We start from the raw sequence: 18,397 nt of genomic DNA on the forward strand, positions 1-18,397 counted from the left end.
ATTTAATAAATCAGAAACTGATGACATAGTGCTGTATTTTACTTATTTTTCAACCAAAAATGCTTTGCTCTGATTAGGGGGTAACTGAATTAAAAAAATGTTCACAGGGGGTACATCAATGAAAAAAAGTTGAGAACCACTGCTCTAGATCAACTTCAGATCTTTTTGTCGATAAGTATTTATTTTTTAAATTTGTTTTGTTTTTAATTTGTTTTTTTTGTACCCATTTTGTCATAGAAATCTTTTTTTTTTTAAACATGATAAACACACTAAAAAAGGTGTAATATTTGATGAGAAGTAATTGGAGCCTTGAATAGGTCAAAATGTCTTTATATTGATTTTTATTTTGATCATCCATCCATCCATTTTCTACCGCTTATTCCCTTCTGGGGGCGCTGGCGCCTATCTCATCTACAATCGATCAATGACAGTTAAGAAAATAAGTCACTTTTTTTTTACTTTCAACGCTTAAGTCTCGAGATCAACTCTAGATCTATTCGTCAAATGTAACTTTTGTTTCGTTTTATGCCCTTTAAAAATATGATTTTATATAGACTATTTATTTATAATATTTCCAAGTGTAATATTTAGTCAAATCATTGGATTCTTGAATAGGTCAATAATTCATAACGTAGTCTCTGATTCATTATTTAAAAAAAACAAAACAATTTTAAAGACAAAAAATCGGCAATATTGCAACTTTTTCTGGTCACCTTTCACCTGTATATTATTTTATTCCACTTTTTTTTTATTTTTAATAATAATTTTTTTTTATTAGTATTTGTAGAAGGGGCGCGGGCCCTTAAAAATGAGTTGCGTTCAGGCAATGGCCCCCGGGCTACATTTTGGACAGCCCCGCTGTAGAGAGAATCCGTGTGTGGGACCAAGCTAATCTTTGTGTTTGTGAAAATGCTCCTGAGAGGAACGCTGGCTGTCCCGAACGCCATAAACGCCTTTTAGCGGCTCCTTCAAATGCATCACGACTGCGCTTTCCCCCCCATTTCCTTTGAATCTCATTAATTTCCATATTTAATTAGCCCGGCTCATTAAACGCCGCGCGCGCGGGAATGTGCGCGGGAATAATTGGATGCGATGTTAGAGACACAAATTACCCATAATGCTCCTGTGTGACTTGTGACAGAATAATATGTAGGCCTTGTTGATTAGTGGGCTCTAATGGACACCACGCTTGATTTGTTTGTCTGTCGCCGCACCCTCGGGGCATCAAGAGCCCGGGGCGCTAGTGTGTGCGTGTCAATCTGGCCGTCAACTCTTAACCATGTTAAAGAGTGAAATTAGCCATCAGCTGCAGTCAAAAGCATGGCTGACAAGCTGTAATCATAGCAGTGAGAGAAAGCTCATTATGGTCAGCAGCTGATGGAAATATAACAGGCAAGATGAAAGAAGACACGTCCCTTTCTTTAGCTTTAAAACGAGCAATTACTGTGTTTCCTTCCAAGAACCAGCGTCCTCTGCGGTGGATATATTTTTTTGGTCGCGTGAAAAGTGCATTAAATGCCTACTGAAATGAGATTTTCTTATTAAACGGGGATAGCAGGTCCATTCTTTGTGTCATACTTGATCATTTTGCGATATTGCCATATTTTTGCTGAAAGGATTTAGTAGAGAACATAGACGGTAAAGTTAGCAACTTTTGGTCGCTAATAAAAAAAGCCTTGCCACGGGTTGTGGAGCTCCTCACATTGTTTACAATCATGGCCACCAGCAGCGTGAACGATTCAGACCGAGAAAGCGACGATTTCCCCATTAATTTGAGCGAGGATGAAAGATTTGTGGATGAGGATAGTGAGAGTGAAGGACGAGAAAAAAAAAGAAAGAGAGAGCAGTGGGAGCGATTCAGATGTTATTAGACACATTTACTAGGATAATTCTGGAAAATCCCTTATCTGCTTATTGTGTTACTAGTATTTTAATGAGATTATATAGTCGTACCTGAAAGTCGGAGGGGTGTGGCCACGGGTGTGTGCATAGGAGGCAAGAGAGTTGCAGCTGCCTCTTTGACAGGTGCACGAGGAACGACACAAGCTCCACTCATGTCTACGGTAAGAGCCGACTTATTACCACAATTTTCTCACCGAAACCTGCCGGTTGACATGTGGTAGAGAACCATGTTCGCTTGACCGCTCTGTTCCATAGTAAAGCTTCACCTTCGGGAATGTAAACAAGGAAACACCGGCTGTGTTTGTGTTGCTAAAGGCAGCCGCAATACACCGCTTCCCACCTACATCTTTCTTCTTTGACGTCTCCATTATTAATTGAACAAATTGCAAAAAGATTCAGCTACACAGACGTCCAGAATACTGTGTAACTGCGATTAAAGCAGACGAGTTATAGCTGGGATCGGGCTGGAACAAAATGTCCGCTACAATCCGAGACATCACGCGCACGCGTCATCATGCCGACGTTTTCAACAGGATACTTCGCGCGAAATTTAAAATTGCAATTTAGTAAACTAAAAAGGCCGTATTGGCATGTGTTGCAACGTTAATATTTCATCATTGATATATAAACTATCAGACTGCGTGGTCGGTAGTAGTGAGTTTCAGTAGGCCTTTAAGATGCACATGAAGTGCACATACATGAAGGAGTCGTGTTTATTCCACATTACAGTTTGCTATGACCTGATAAACATGCGAGACAAAGGTTGTCTCTTATGTTGCTAGCTCAATGCTAACATACAATGGAAAAACCATTAGCAGGCTAATGAAAATTAGCATCGCAGTCGTTTTGTCAAACTTGAGATTTTAACAAAGCAAACTTGACATGAAAACTAAAATGCATTTCTACTAAAAAACAAAAAAAAATAGTCACCAAACCGTGGAAACAATTTGTAATAATTGTATCATCGAACTCCTATTTTAGACCGTGCAACATACTCCATGTTCTGTGTAGCATGATTGGCAGAAAAGTGCATTACAAATATCATCTGGAAAGTGAGGTGTTACCTTCTTGTATCGTAAATAGATACCAAAATAATACATCCGGATGGCCTGAAAAAAAGAATTTTTAAAAATCAAAGTTCAAAATAAAGGAAACAATTATGTACATCTTATACACTTACGTGCATGGGTATATATGTGTATATATATATGTGTATGTCCTGTAAATATGTATCTGTATATATCCTGTAAGTGTATATATGTATACACCCAAATTAGTGCGTGCGTGCGTGTATATATATATATATATATATATATATATATATATATATATATATATATATATATATATATACATATATATATATATATATATATATATACATATATATATACATATATATATATATAAAACATTTCTCTCCAAGATGGCGCTGCTGTTGGCAGGAGCTTTGTGCTCTTGTGTCATCCTTTCGTGTTTCTCTCTTGTTTTCATGTGTTATTATAAATATAATTTATACACATATATACGTTCATACACGTACATATATATGTGTGTATATACATATGTGTGCGTGTGTGTGAATATGTATATGTACATACACACATATATATATATATATATATATATATATATATATATATATATATATATATATATATATATATATATATATATATATATATATATATATATATATATATATATATATATATATATATATATATATATGTGTATATACTGTATATACTGTATATGTCAAACCTACATTTGGAGCATGAATAATAGTTTGTCTTGGACATTTGAATAGAAGAAGGTAGTGAGTTTTAATTGTGGGCGAGCAACAGTGAGACACGCACGACTAAGTGTGACATTTACAATTAACGGTTGTCAGCAGTCAAAGCCGCCAATGCAATTTACAAGGTGCACATTACAGTCCAGTAGCGAAAGGGACAACAATTTGAAGCATTGTGGTGGCAAAAACAGGCCTTCATTCACCGCACATAATTGTTTGTCCATCCAGCACTTTGATGCGTTAGGATCACACGCACATAGTCCGTCATTGTGCACCGCAACCTCTGAGGCAGCCATGGTTTATGGCTCTGGCCATCATAGACGAAGGAGCGGTGAGGGGAGGGGGTGGGGTGTGTTATGGGATGGCTTGTAGGAAAAGAGAGGTGGCCTCTTTGGGCCTTTTGGTCTCCTTGCTGTGGTTTTGTGCGTTTGGCTGGCAGAAAAGTGTGTTGTTCTCTCAGATGTGGCCTGCTGATGATGAGTCAGCAGACCTGTGTGTGTGTGTGTGTGTGTGTGTGTGTGTGTGTGTGTGTGTGTGTGTGTGTGTGTGTGTGCGTTTGTCAAAGTGACATATGGGGACATTTTTATGAAATTTCACCTTACATATGAGGACCTGTTGAAATATGGGGACATTTTCCATGTCCCCATATTTCCCGCAATGCTATCGTGTTCTAGACCCTCCCAGCATGTTCCCAGACCAAAAATCTCTGAAGTCTTCATTTGTCAAATTTTCAGAAAAAGTGTGTGAAAGTGTGTTTAATTTTTTTGCTCACCTTCGATTTTGCCCCTAGTGGCCATCTTTGCTATTATGACACACACACACACACACTTGTCCTCATATGTCATATGTCCTCATATGTCATGTGGGTCAGAAACTCACACACTCCAACATTTTGAAAAACATCTAATCATTACAGCAATAAACATACTTTTAAATTCTAAATCAAATAACACATGTTCAACTGATCTGATGATCTGAACCTTTTTTATGTTAGTTTTATCTATTCATTTGGTTTATCTGGAGAGGATTTGGGCTAGACAATTAGTAATAAAGGGATTATGGTGATGATTTAATTGGTTTGATTCAGTATTTTACTGTATTGGGCTTTTTGCTATTATGTTGACTAAAATACAATGCCGCACAATAATTAATTTAAATGTGCCTGAAATGTAGGTTTTTGCATAAATCCCCCCCCCCTACATACAGTATTTAATATTTTCAAATGGTTACAATAGCACATGATTTAGGTATTTTTATCTTTGGGACAAATTTTGGATTCAATTGGCGATTGTTTTTGGAGGTATTCACTTTACATGGTGTTCAAGATGGTTACTTCCGCCCACTCTGAAGAGTCTCGGCGTCTGATTGGTCCAATTTTCAGTTAGGCGCTGCCTGATTGGCCAGTGGATGATGTCGGATCCTAACAGAGGGCTAAATCACTAGTTAACTATTTTCATCTTGGAAGTTATACAGCTCACGTATCACACTTAATATTGAATATATATAAAAAGGGTTTTCCAAAAGGACCATTTATAATCGAAATACAAAACTTCACACACGATTTTGAGCACAACAGAGCGCTCAGTGAACATCACTTCCGGGACCTGCATGACCGGAGGGGGACATCTATCTTGGCCACAAACAATCTTTGACAGTCTTCGGCAGCATGGTTGAATCAGGTGAGCATAAAATGGAGTTTAACGTAATTAAATAGACCAATGTTTTTTAACATAGGAAAATAATTCATTATAAACAACAGTTAAATGTTTGTTTTTATTAATTGCAATCAGATTTGATTTTATGAGGTTAAATTAAGCATTTCAGTTCTGGGCCAAGGCCAAGGCATTTAAATTTTTTTTTTTAAAGTTGCATGGAAGATTGTAAGTAGCAGTGATTGTCACACACTAGGTGTGGTGAAATTATTCTCTGCATTTGACCCATCACCCTTGATCACTATGCAAGTAAACCTTTTCTTAATTTTAAACAAGACAGACTAGAGTTCTTCAAATTGTTTATACTTTTTCTCAAATACAAATATTTCAAGCTGATAAGCACTGTGGAGTTGGCATGTTACTGATATTGTTACATTAGTTCTTTGTTTGAGAAGCTTCATGTCTGCACTGAGCCTAAATTTAACAGTTTTTGAAGGGTTTAGTTCTTTGTTTTATTTCTGTGTCACTGACTTTTTTCATTTTTATGTTTGGATTTGTTAGGCGCATCAACACATGATGTAGACATCGTGTCCAAAAGAAGAGCGAGACGTAATCCTGAGGCTGAAGCCACCGAGTTTATGTGATCTGGATGTGACAAGTCTTGTTTTAAGGCCCAGTGGATCAATGATTGGAAAGGTATGTCTTGTTATGTATCATATCAATGGTAACTGTATCAACATCTCATTTGGATCATTTCCTTACTGTCTAATAGAGGTTGTATTATATGGCTTTAATTAGAAGTGTTTGGAATAGCAGCGTTCCACGTCCCAAGAGCTAGCTTCTGTAGCCGAGGATCGGACCGCCAAGTGCCCTGCCTTCGGCTGCCGCCCAGTTCACAATGCACCCGACCTCTATGGCCCCTCGGAGTCTTGTTCACGAGTGGGGGAAGAGTGGATGGTGAGATCGACAGTCGGATCGGTGTGGCGTCTTCGGTAATGCGGACGTTGTATCGATCCGTTGTGGTGAAGAAGGAGCTGAGCCGGAAGGCAAAGCTCTCAATTTACCGGTCGATCTACGTTCCCATCCTCACCTATGGTCATGAGCTTTGGGTCATGACCGAAAGGATAAGATCACGGGTACAAGCGGCCCAAATGAGTTTCCAGGTCTCTCCCTTAGAGATAGGGTGAGAAGCTCTGCCATCCGGGAGGAACTCAAAGTAAAGCCGCTGCTCCTCCACATGGAGAGGAGCCAGATGAGGTGGTTCGGCCATCTGGTCAGGATGCCACCCGGACGCCTCCCTAGGGAGGTGTTTAGGGCACGTCCAACCGGTAGGAGGCCACGGGGAAGACCCAGGACACGTTGGGATGATTATGTCTCCCGGCTGGCCTGGGAACGCCTCGGGATCCCCCGGGAAGAGCTAGACGAAGTGGCTGGGGAGAGGGAAGTCTGGGCTTCCCTGCTTAAGCTGCTGCCACCGCGACCCCACCTCGGAAAAGCGGAACATGATGGATGGATGGATGGATGGTATAACAGCGGTATATGAAAACGATGTTACTAATGCTGTTACTTTTACCGGTAACGAGTAATTTAATAACTTTTATGTACACTACAACGCTGTTACGATGCGTTTGATGTAATGTGGCATGCTACTTTTGATGTGATTGTATGTCAACAAGACAGCGTTAGAAGCACAAAAGGTTTAGTGCAGGTAATATCTTTTTACTAATGAAAGCAACCCCCGGAAGTAATTACGAACACGATATCAAATAGAAAGAGGCCTCATCCACACGCAAACAAAAACATTCAACAGAACTATCTTAACTGCCACTGCTAAGCTAAAAAATACAGCTGAACTATTCTGCTATGTCTGGGCGCTGAAGTCCCACGTCACTTGGCAAAAGGCACAGCTTTTTAAAGGCACACACACACTCTGCTCTCATGAAATGTCTCTCAACTGCATATGCTAGATATTTAAAACTTTTCTTTTTCAAGTAACACATTAATTACAAACCCCGTTTCCATATGAGCTGGGAAATTGTGTTAGATGTAAATCCAAACGGAATATTTTTTTTTACAAATAATAATTAACTTAGAATTTCATGGCTGCAATAAGTGCCAAAGTAGTTGGGAAAGGGCATGTTCACCACTGTGTTACATCACCTTTTCTTTCAACAACACTCAATAACCGTTTGGGAACTGAGGAAACTAATTGTTGAAGCTTGGAAGGTGGAATTCTTTCCCATTCTTGTTTTATGTAGAGCTTCAGTCGTTCAACAGTCCGGGGTCTCCTCTGTCGTATTTTACGCTTCATAATGCACCACACATTTTTGATAGGACTGCAGGCCGGCCAGGAAAGTACCTGCACTCTTTTTTTATGAAGCTGAACACGTGCTGAATGTGGCTTGGCATTGTCTTGCTGAAATAAGTAGGGGCGTACATGAAAAAGTCGGCACTTAAATGGCAGCAAATGTTGTTCCAAACAGATGGGTAACTTACAGATGTGTAAGTTACCCATGCCTTGGGCACTAATGCACCCCCATACCATCACAGATGCTGGCTTTTGAACTTTGCGTCGATAACAGTCTGGATGGTTCGCTTCCCCTTTGGTCCGGATGAAACGGTGTCCAATATTTCCAAAAATAATTTGAAATGTGGGCTCGTTAGACCACAGAACGCCTTTCCACTTTGCAACAGCCCATCTTAGATGATCTCGGGCCCAGAGAAGCCGGCGGCGTTTCTGGATGTTGATAATTGGCTTTCGCTTTGCATAATAGAGCTTTAACTTGCACTTACAGATATAGCAACAAACTGTATTTAGTGACAGTGGTTTTCTGAAGTGTTCCTGAACTCATGTGGTGATATCCTTTAGAGATTGATGTCGGTTTTTGATACAGTGCCGTCTGAGGGATGGAAGGTCACGGTTATTCAATGTTAGTTTCCAGACATGCCGCTTACGTGGAGTGATTTCTCCGGATTCTCTGAACCTTTTGATGATATCATGGAGCGTAGATGTTGAAATCCCTAAATTTCTTGCAATTGCACTTTGAGAAACGTTTTTCTTAAACTGTTTGACTATTTGCTCACGCAGCTGTGGACACAGGGGTGTACCTCGCCCCATCCTTTCCTGTGAAAGACTGAGCATTTTTTGGGAAGCTGTTTTTATACCCAATCATGGCACCCACCTGTTCCAAATTAGCCTTCACACCTGTGGGATGTCCCAAATAAGTGTTTGATGAGCGTTTCTTAACTTTATCAGTATTTATTGCCACCTTTCCCAACTTGTTTGTTGCGTGGTGCTGGCATCAAATTCTAAAGATAATGATTATTTGCACCAAAAAAATGTTTATCAGTTTGAACATCAAATATGTTGTCTTTGTAGCATATTCAACTGAATATGGCTTGAAAAAGATTTGCAAATCATTGTATTCTGTTTATATTTACATCTAACACAATTTCCCAACTCATATGGAAACGGGGTTTGTACTTAATTTAATAATTATTTACATTTATGAAAGAGTAATTCTGTTTGTAATTGAATTTTTAGTCAAGTAACGACTATAATTATTCCTTTTTTAAAATAGATTCTCCAAACATTGTTAATTGATAAACTGTTTTATCAGGATATGGTGTATTTGCTCTTGCATCAATTTAAAAAAGTTCTTTTGTGGTCAAGTACCGAGGGAAGTTCATCTCAAGACATGAGCGGGACAAGAGACAGAAACCCTCTATAAATATCTTTACTATTTATCTGGCATTATATGCTCATAATGTTAACAACAAAAAGTGCTGATAATGTTATAATTAATAAGTTCTAACATTATTTTTATGTGTTTTGTTGCAGACACCAACTGTTGATGTTCTATCTCAACATTCTCCAGATTCATGTGAGCGATAAACCGACTTCATCCCTCCAACAGGTTATTTCTTGACTATTTTACTATCCATCCATCCATCCATTTTCTACTACCTGTCCCTTTTTTGGGTTGGCGGGGTGTGCTTGAGCCTATCTGAGCTGCATTCGGGCGGAAGGCGGAGTGCACCCTGGACAAGTCGCCACCTCATTACACGGCCAACACAAATAGACAACATTTACACTCACATTCACACACTAGGGCCAATTAAGTGTTGCCAATCAACCTATCCCCAGGTGCATGTCTTTGGAGGTAAGATGAAGCCGGAGTACCCGGAGGGAACCCACGCAGTCACGGGGAGAACATGCAAACTCCACACAGAAAGATCACGAGCCCAGGATTTAACTCAGGACCTTCGATTTGTGACGCACATGCACTAACCCCTGACCCACCGTGCTGCCCTATATCTGCTAAAAACTTGACACAACCTATACTTCAAAAGACATTTAATCCTTTTAACCTCTCACAGATCAGTTTATATGACAACATTTTTTAAGCGTACATCCATGTTAGTCTGTGGAATTTACAACTCATGTTTAGCAAAACAGGAGATGTTACAGGTCAGCAACATGAATTCTATATGTGATCACTTGTCATGTACTCATATTGTTTGAACTAAAAAAGACTTCAGTGTGTTTCATATAAGGTCCTCATATTTTTCTGAACCACATTAGTGTGTGTTACAATGTTTAATTCAAAGCTTTAAAATGAGTGTTTCAATCCAGGTCCTCATATTTTCTGAACCACATTTTAGTGAATGTTACATTCTTAAATAATAGTCTAAGAGCTAAAACGCTATAATAATCTTTACTGTTTATGTAGAATTATATGATCAGAATATTATCAACCAAAAGTGGTTGTTAATGTTATAATTAATTAGTTCTGACATTATATTTTTGTGTTTTGTTGCAGACACCAACTGTTGGGGTTCTATCTCAACATTTTCCAGATTCAGATGTGAGCGATAAACCGACTTCATCCCTCCAACAGGTTATTACAAGTCTATTTTTACTATATCTGCTCTAAATGTGACCCAACCTATATTTTGAAAGACATTTATTAATTTTAATCTCTCACAGATCAGTTTATATGACAACATTTTCGTAAGGGTACATCCATGTTAGTCAGTAAGGAGTTTGGAACTCATGTTTAGCAAAACAGGAGATGTTACAAGTCAACAACATACATTCTACATGTGACCCCTCGTCATGTCCTTATATTGTTTGAACCAAGAAAGACTTAGGTGTGTTTCATATAAGGTCCTCATATTTTCTAAACCAGATTAGTGTGTGTTACAATGTTAATGTCCAAGCTTTAAAATGTGTGTTTCAATTCAGGTCCTCATATTTTCTGAACCAGATTTTAGTGTGTTTTATATTCTTAGTTAATTGTCTAAGAGCTGAAACTCTGTAATAATCTTTACTATTTATCTGGCATTGTATGCTCAGAGTTTTATCAACAAAAAGTGCTGATAATGTTATAATTAATTAGTTCTGACATTATATTTTTGTGTTTAGTTGCAGAAACCAACTGTTGAGGTTCCATCTCAACATTCTCCAGATTCAGATGTGAGCCATTAACTGACTTCATCCCTCCAACAGGTTATTACATGTCTATTTTTACTATATCTGCTCTAAATTTGACCCAACCTATATTTTGAAAGACATTTATTTATTTTAATCTCTCACAGATCAGTTTATATGACAACTTTTTCGCAAGGGTACATCCATGTTAGTCAGTAGAAAGTTTAGAACTCATGTTTAGCAAAACAGGAGATGTTACAAGTCAACAACATAAATTCTACATGTGAGCACTCGTCATGTCCTTATATTGTTTGAAGCAAGAAAGACTTAGGTGTGTTTCATATAAGGTCCTCATATTTTCTGAACCTGAAAATGTGTGTTACAATGTTAATGTCAAAGCTTTAAAATGAGTGTCTCAATTCATGTCCTCATATTTTCTGAACCAGATTTTTGTGTGTGTTACATTCTTAATGAATTGTCTAAGAGCTGAAACTCTGTAATAATCTTTACCCTTTATCTGGCATTGTATGCTCAGATTTTTATCAACAAAAAGTGGTGAGAATGTTATAATTAATTAGTTATGACATTATATTTTTGTTTTTTGTTGCAGAAACCAACTGTTGAGGTTCTATCTCAACATTCTCTAGATTCAGATGACAGCCATAAACCGACTTCATCCCTCCAACAGGTTATTACATGTCTATTTTTACTATATCTGCTCTAAATTTGACCCAACCTATATTTTGAAAGACATTTATTAATTTTAATCTCTCACAGATCAGTTTATATGACAACATTTCCGTAAGGGTACATCCATGTTAGTCAGTAGGGAGTTTGGAACTCATGTTTAGCAAAACAGGAGATGTTACAAGTCAACAACATAAATTCTACATGTGAGCACTCGTCATGTCCTCATATTGTTTGAACCAAGAAAGACCTAGGTGTGTTTCATATAAGGTCCTCATATTTTCTGAACCAGATTAGTGTGTGTTAAAATGTTAATGTCAAAGCTTTAAAATGAGTGTTTCAATTCAGAAAATGCAGTGCCTCTTGTTTACAGCCGGTTTCTGCAGCGCTGTTTTCATTGATCAAAGTATTTTTTCGGTGGTCGTGTTTTTGGTACATAACTTGTAAATAGTGCGCAAATAATAGGCTATGTATATATAAATACATTCAAACCCCGTTTCCATATGAGTTGGGAAATTGTGTTAGATGTACATATAAACAGGATACAATGATTTGCAAAGAATTTTCAACCCCAATTCTGTTGAATATGCTACAAAGACAACATATTTGATGTTAAAACTGCTAAACATTTTTTTTGCAAAGAATTTAGGGATTTTACCATCTACGGTCCGTAAAATTATCAAAAGGTTCAGAGAATCTGGAGAAATCACTGCACGTAAGCGATGTACTGCATTAAAAACCGACATCAGTGTGTAAAAGATATTACCACATGGGCTCAGAAATACTTCAGAAAACCACTGTCAGTTACTACAGTTGGTCGCTACATCTGTAAATGCAAGTTAAAACTCTACTATGCAAAGCAAATGCCATTTATCAACAAGACAGAGGAACGCCGCGGGCTTCGCTGGGCCCGAGCTCATCTAAGATGGACTGATGCAAAGTGGAAAAGTGTTCTGTGGTCTGACGAGTCCACATTTCAAATTATATATGGAAATTGTGGACGTGGTGTTCTCCGGAACAAAGAGGAAAATAACCATCCGGCGCAAAGTTCAAAAGCCAGCATGTGTGATGGTATGGGGGTGTATTAGTGCCCAAAGCATGGGTAACTTACACATCTGAGAAGGCACCATTAATGCTGAATGGTCCATACAGGTTTTGGAGCAACATATGTTGTCATCCAAGCAACATTATCATGGACGCCCCTGCTTATTTCAGCAAAACAATGCCAAGCCACGTGTTACAACAGCGTGTCTTCGTAGTAAAAGAGTGCGAGTACTTTCCTGGCCCGCCTGCAGTCCAGACATGTCTCCCATCGAAAATGTGTAGCGCATTATGAAGCGTAAAACACGACAACTTAAGCTGTACATCAAGCAAGAATGGTAAAGAATTCTACTTTCAAAGCTTCAACAATTAGTTTCCTCAGTTCCCAAACGTTTATTGAGTGTTGTTAAAAGAAAATGTGATGTAACACAGTGGTGAACATGCCCTTTCTCAACTACTTTGGCACGTGTTGCAGCCATGAAATTCAAAGTTAATTATTATTTGCAAAAAAAAAAAAGTTTGAGTTTGAACATCAAATATGTTGTCTTTGTAATGCTTTCAATTGAATATGGGTTGAAAAGGATTTGCAAATCATTGTATTCAGTTTATATTTACATCTAACACAATTTCCCAACTTTTATGGAAACGGGGTTTGTATATATATTAGGGCTGGGCAATGATTAAAATTTTTAATCGAAGTTAATCGCACTATTTCTCTTATTAATCGCGATTAAATGCATTGTATACGCAAAGCCCAATAATGAATTCAAAAGTAGTGTGTAGTGCACCTTTATTGGAATATTCTCCCACATGAACAAAAGCGCCTAAACATTTGTCGTGCAAACACAATTTAAATCAGTCCTTGTTAAACAGTAGCAGTTAAATAGCAAATTTTATGAAAAGCAACTCCAAAAATGTAAATACAAACATTTAAGCTTATTGCCACTGCCAGGGTATTTAAGTTATCCTGTTTGTTATGGAAAATAAATATAATCTACATACAAATCTCTGAGCCACAATCATAACTTCTGAACAGGCAATTTCTGAGGTAACAGCAGAAACATTTTTTTTTATCAGGGATCTTATGTTTAAAAAACTTATATTATAGGTAGTGGGCTGTTTTAGGGAATTTTTGATCAAATTATCCTTACTAGCAATATTAATAATGTTGTGTTTATTCTGCGTAGTGCACTTAAAATAATTATGACCATATCTGTTTGCTTGGTGCTTTGATAAACTGAACGCATATACATGGTACTATATTGTGATGTTATGAGCCAGGGGAAAAAAGAACTACCCTACCCAGCATGCAACAGGAGTGACGAGCATGCGCGGTAGCCCGGTATAGGTTGTGTCGCCATGACAGCATCTTGTATGTTGTGATATGCACGCTCTGAAAGCAAACGTTAAGAACTCAGCCAACACTCCTCGTCTGCATTATTGATAAATAGACGGACAACACATACTCCGCTGCTTCACAAAGCACAATATGTTAAATGTTTACTTTTACAGTTTTCTAATTCTTCCTTTCAGATTGAAAGCAGGACAAATCGCTGGAAGTGGGTATGTCTCAAGCTTCTTCCACTTGGTCCACTCCAAAGCGGGGTAAATAAATAATCTACATCATTTACTAGAATATTATATTACGTTTTGCACCTTTTCACTGTATTATAGTCCTTATTCCTTCAGTAAGAAATTGTATTTTGTCTCCTTTATGACAACTGCAAAGGGGAAGAAGTGGAAGCAGTTGAATGACACATGTTGCATTTTGTAACTGGCAACAAAGTACCAGGTAAAAAAGATTGTGAAGCCTGCCTCCATAAAGAACTAGTAGCTCTACAGGACAGAGATTGGCTTGCCATCAAGTACTACATCCATAACAGAATTATATTAAAAAAAGGGAAAAAAAATGTTTTCCCACATCTTCTGTGGTAGTTTGAGTATGTTACCAGCAATTAAAAAAGCAAAATAAACAGCAGGCGTTTTGTATTTATTCCAGATAGTTCTTAGCGACAAAATCCACAAAAACAATTCAGTTACACTTAATCGACAATTACATTTTTACCCATGTTTCTTTTAAACTCTTCTTGGTTTTAGATTACAGTAGCATGGGATTGGGATTTTTTTTTAAAATGACAACACATCAACTAAACCAACTCAGGTGGTTTTGTTAAGTCTCTGATGTCATTAGCCTCATATGTCACATGAACCTGAAATCTTAAACACTCTGTGACGTCATGGTCATCATATGTCACATGAACCTGAAATCTTAAACACTCTGTGACGTCATGGTCATCATATGTCACATGAACCTGAAATCTTTAACACTCTGTGATGTCATGGTTGTCATATTTCACAAACTTGAAATCTTAAACACTCTGTGACGTCATGGTCATCATATGTCACATAAACTTGAAATCTTAAACACTCTGTGACGTCATGGTCGTCATATGTCACATAAACTTGAAATCTTAAACACTCTGGTCTTCATTTGTCACCTAAACCTGACAAGTCCTCATATGTACCATAAAAATCAGGTTCATAAAAAAACAAAAGAGTTGCAAAAATCTCAATAGACCACTGTGTTTCTAAAATTCTGGTTCACTAACCGTCTGAGTCCCAGGCCTGTAGGACCATTGGAAAGGCATGTCCCCATATGTCACGTTTTTGTCATAAGTCCTCATATGTCACCCAAACACGTATGTGTGTGTGTGTGTGTGTGTGTGTGTGTGTGTGTGTGTGTGTGTGTGTGTGTGTGTGTGTGTGTGTGTGTGTGTGTGTGTGTGTGTGTGTGTGTGTGTGTGTGTGTGTGTGTGTGTGTGTGTGTGTGTGTGTGTGTGTGTGTGTGTGTGTGTGTGTGTGTGTGTGTGTGTGTGTGTGTGTGTGTGTGTGCGTGTGTGTGTGTGTGTGGCCTCACACATGGCCTTGAGGGAAGAAGGGTATATGTTACGCAGCGTTTTATAAGCCAAACCTTTTCCCCTAATGTATAATTACGGAGGCTAACATGTGGTTCCTTCCAGTTACATAACCCCCTTTAAACAATCCAGCTTGAGAAGTTGATACGTTCAATATGACGCAAAATGACTTTAAACATTTTTTTTATGGTCTGCACTTTTAAGTATTGCCAGAAACACCTTGAAATAATACTTTTAATGTTGTGAATAGAATGGCTGTCATTGAGACATTGCTGTGGAATATGTGCTGTCTGCGCAAGAATTATGACCAATAAAATGATCTGTTCCAGGGTCAAACTATCACCATTCCAAGCCAATTTTATAGTAACTTTCTAACTGGGGCTTTCAAATGATTAAAATAATTGGAAGAGTTATTTATGTTTTAAGTGTTCTTTGTAACTTTCACCTCAAAAAGAACATTTCAACTAAAAACATATTTGTTTTACTCGTTTGATTCGACACGGACGGAAAAGTACACACTAAATGTCAGTGAGAGCACAAATTGCTGTACTGTCACTGTACCTAATATTATTCATTATAATTACAGATATAAACAGCAACAAAAGTATGCTCTGTGGTTTCCAAGTTGCAGACATTTTCTGTGTGTGTTTTACACTTAAAGTGTTTGTCCGTCTTGAACATTAATTTTTGTTCCGACGCACATTAGGAGCATTTTTGAAGTGTTGAAAGCGATCAGTAGTGTTAATTCTTGTCGGTAAATGAGAGAAGGTGAGAGATTGTCATCACACTTCAACTTCTCTAACATGTAGTTGCTGCTTCTTTGCTCGGTCAGCATTGCAAATTAAAATATGTTCTTATTTGTCTTACCGTGGATAAATAAATTTTTTATAAATACATAAATGTACCGTATTTTCCGCACTATAAGGCGCACCTTCAATGAATGGTTTATTTCAGGGGTCGGGAACCTTTTTGGCTGAGAGAGCCAAATATGTTAAAATATATTCCCGTAAGAGCCATATATTTTTTTTAACACTGAACACAACTAAACACGTACATTTTTAAGTAAGACCAACATTTCTAGAGTCTAATAGGTATCTTATTCTATGTCATAACATTGTTATTCTGAAGCTAACTGTGGAGGGGGCGTGGCCTGCGGCCGTGCAGCGACAGGTGCGTAGACGGCCCACCTTGGCCTTGTTATCTAATCACCTGTCTCTCTGTTATAAGCAGCAGCCAAGTGGAGAGACTGGCTTGGGGCTGGAAATACTATTGCTGGAAAGCAACTGAGAGACTTATTGAAAAATAAAACAATATTGTAACCCTGAAACAGGCTCTCATGTCGGTGCTTGGAGGTCTGAAGAACCCCCAGCAGGGCAAGCCCCACACTAACCAATAATAAATAAATAACTTCTTACCATTAACGCGACTTCTTGAACAGGTGCAGTAGAAAACGGATGGATGGATTAAAAATGCATGAGATTGTTTTATATTTTGAACATTATTTTTAACACTGTGATTACAAGTGGAATTATTCATTACTTATCGTGTTAAGCAACGTCAGTTCAGATTGATCAGAGAGACAGATGCAGTCATCAAAAGAGCCACATCTGGCTCTAGAGCCATAGGTTCCCTACCCCTGGTCTATTTTAAAACTTTGTTCGTATGTAAGGCGCACCGCATTATAAGGCGTGTAGAATAGATGCTACAGTAGAGTCTGGGGTTACGTTCTGCATCCTCTAGATGGAGCTGCGCTAAAGGGAATGTCAACAAAACCGTCAGATAGGTCAGTCAAACTTTATTAATAGATTACAAACCAGCGTTCTGACAACTCTGTTCACTCCCAAAATGAAAAAACAATTGTTTTATTATTTTCCCCGATTCAATAAACACGTAAAAAAACAGTCTGATACTGTTACAGTAAATCAAACGTTAGTGCAATCACAATATAGTAACACTGGAAATAGTGCAAACCACTAATATATCAATAACTCAGGGGTCGGGAACCTTTTTGGCTGAAAGAGCCAAAAAGCCAAATATTTTAAAATGTATTTCTGTAAGAGCCATATAATATTTTTTTTAACACTGAACACAACAAAACGCACGCATTTTTAAGAAAGACCAACATTCCTAGAGAGGTCTCTTATTCTTTGTAATAACATTGTTATTCTGAAGCTAACTGTGGAGGAGGCGTGGCCTGCGAGCCTGCAGCGAAGCAGGGTGTTGCCAGGACAAGCCTCAAATTCAGCGACAGGTGCGTAGACGGCCCACCTGGGCCTTTTTATCTGATCACCTGTAGCTATGTTATTAGCAGCAGCCAGGAGGAGAGACGGGCTTGGGGCTGGAAACCAGAGCGCGAGCGATAACGAAAGAGAAAAAGATAATTGCTGTAAAGCAACTGAGAGACTTAGTGAAAAATAAAACCATATTGTAACCCTGAAACTGGCTCTCATGTCAGTGCTTGGTGGTCTGAAGAACCCCCAGGAGGGCAAGCCCCACACTAAACAATAATAAATAAATGACTTCTTACCAACTTCTTGAACATAAAAAGGCATGACAATATTTTATACTTTGAACGTTATTTTTAAAACTGTGATTACAAGTGGAATTATTCATTATTTATCGTGTTAAGCAATGTCAGCTCAGATTTATCCGAGAGACAGATGCAGTCCTCAAAAGAGCCACATCTGGCTCGCGAGCCATAGGTTCCCTACCCCCGCACTAACTCAACGTTGCTCAAACGATAACACAACACACAAAATAAACACGTAAAGCTCACTTTATTAAGTTATTCCTCATCCACGAATCCCTCAAATTCTTCTTCTTCAGTGTTCCAATCAAACAGTTGGGCGAATACGGGATCCAACATGCCCGGCTCCGTCTCGTCCAAGTCGTCATTAAACCAGTCAGTGTTGCTGCTGTTAATGTTAAATTGTCTCGCTCTTGCTCTATTCCCGTGTTCTACTGTGTGACT

At 38.2% G+C, this 18,397-nt stretch overlaps 3 long non-coding RNA genes across 4 annotated transcripts in view; 2 read left to right on the forward strand and 1 right to left on the reverse strand.

Annotated features, from left to right (window-relative positions):
- LOC133540058 (uncharacterized) overlaps positions 1 to 18,397 on the forward strand; it is a 567,296-nt gene that overhangs the window by 337,035 nt on the left and 211,864 nt on the right. The window lies entirely within an intron of this gene.
- On the forward strand, positions 4,195 to 14,486 carry LOC133540054 (uncharacterized). 2 transcript variants are annotated; one of them, XR_009803533.1, is made up of 6 exons: positions 4,195 to 6,045; positions 9,191 to 9,266; positions 10,173 to 10,250; positions 10,784 to 10,861; positions 11,394 to 11,471; positions 14,045 to 14,486. It is a non-coding gene; the product is annotated as an uncharacterized LOC133540054 (long non-coding RNA). The 2 variants fall into 2 exon arrangements; XR_009803532.1 differs by having other exon boundaries at positions 9,191 to 10,250.
- On the reverse strand, positions 14,481 to 15,416 carry LOC133540056 (uncharacterized). Its single transcript, XR_009803534.1, has 2 exons — positions 14,824 to 15,416; positions 14,481 to 14,721 (listed from the first exon to the last, which is right to left on the reverse strand). It is a non-coding gene; the product is annotated as an uncharacterized LOC133540056 (long non-coding RNA).

The sequence above is a fragment of the Nerophis ophidion genome, linkage group LG21, assembly GCF_033978795.1.
Source record: "Nerophis ophidion isolate RoL-2023_Sa linkage group LG21, RoL_Noph_v1.0, whole genome shotgun sequence".
Taxonomy (NCBI): domain Eukaryota; kingdom Metazoa; phylum Chordata; class Actinopteri; order Syngnathiformes; family Syngnathidae; genus Nerophis; species Nerophis ophidion.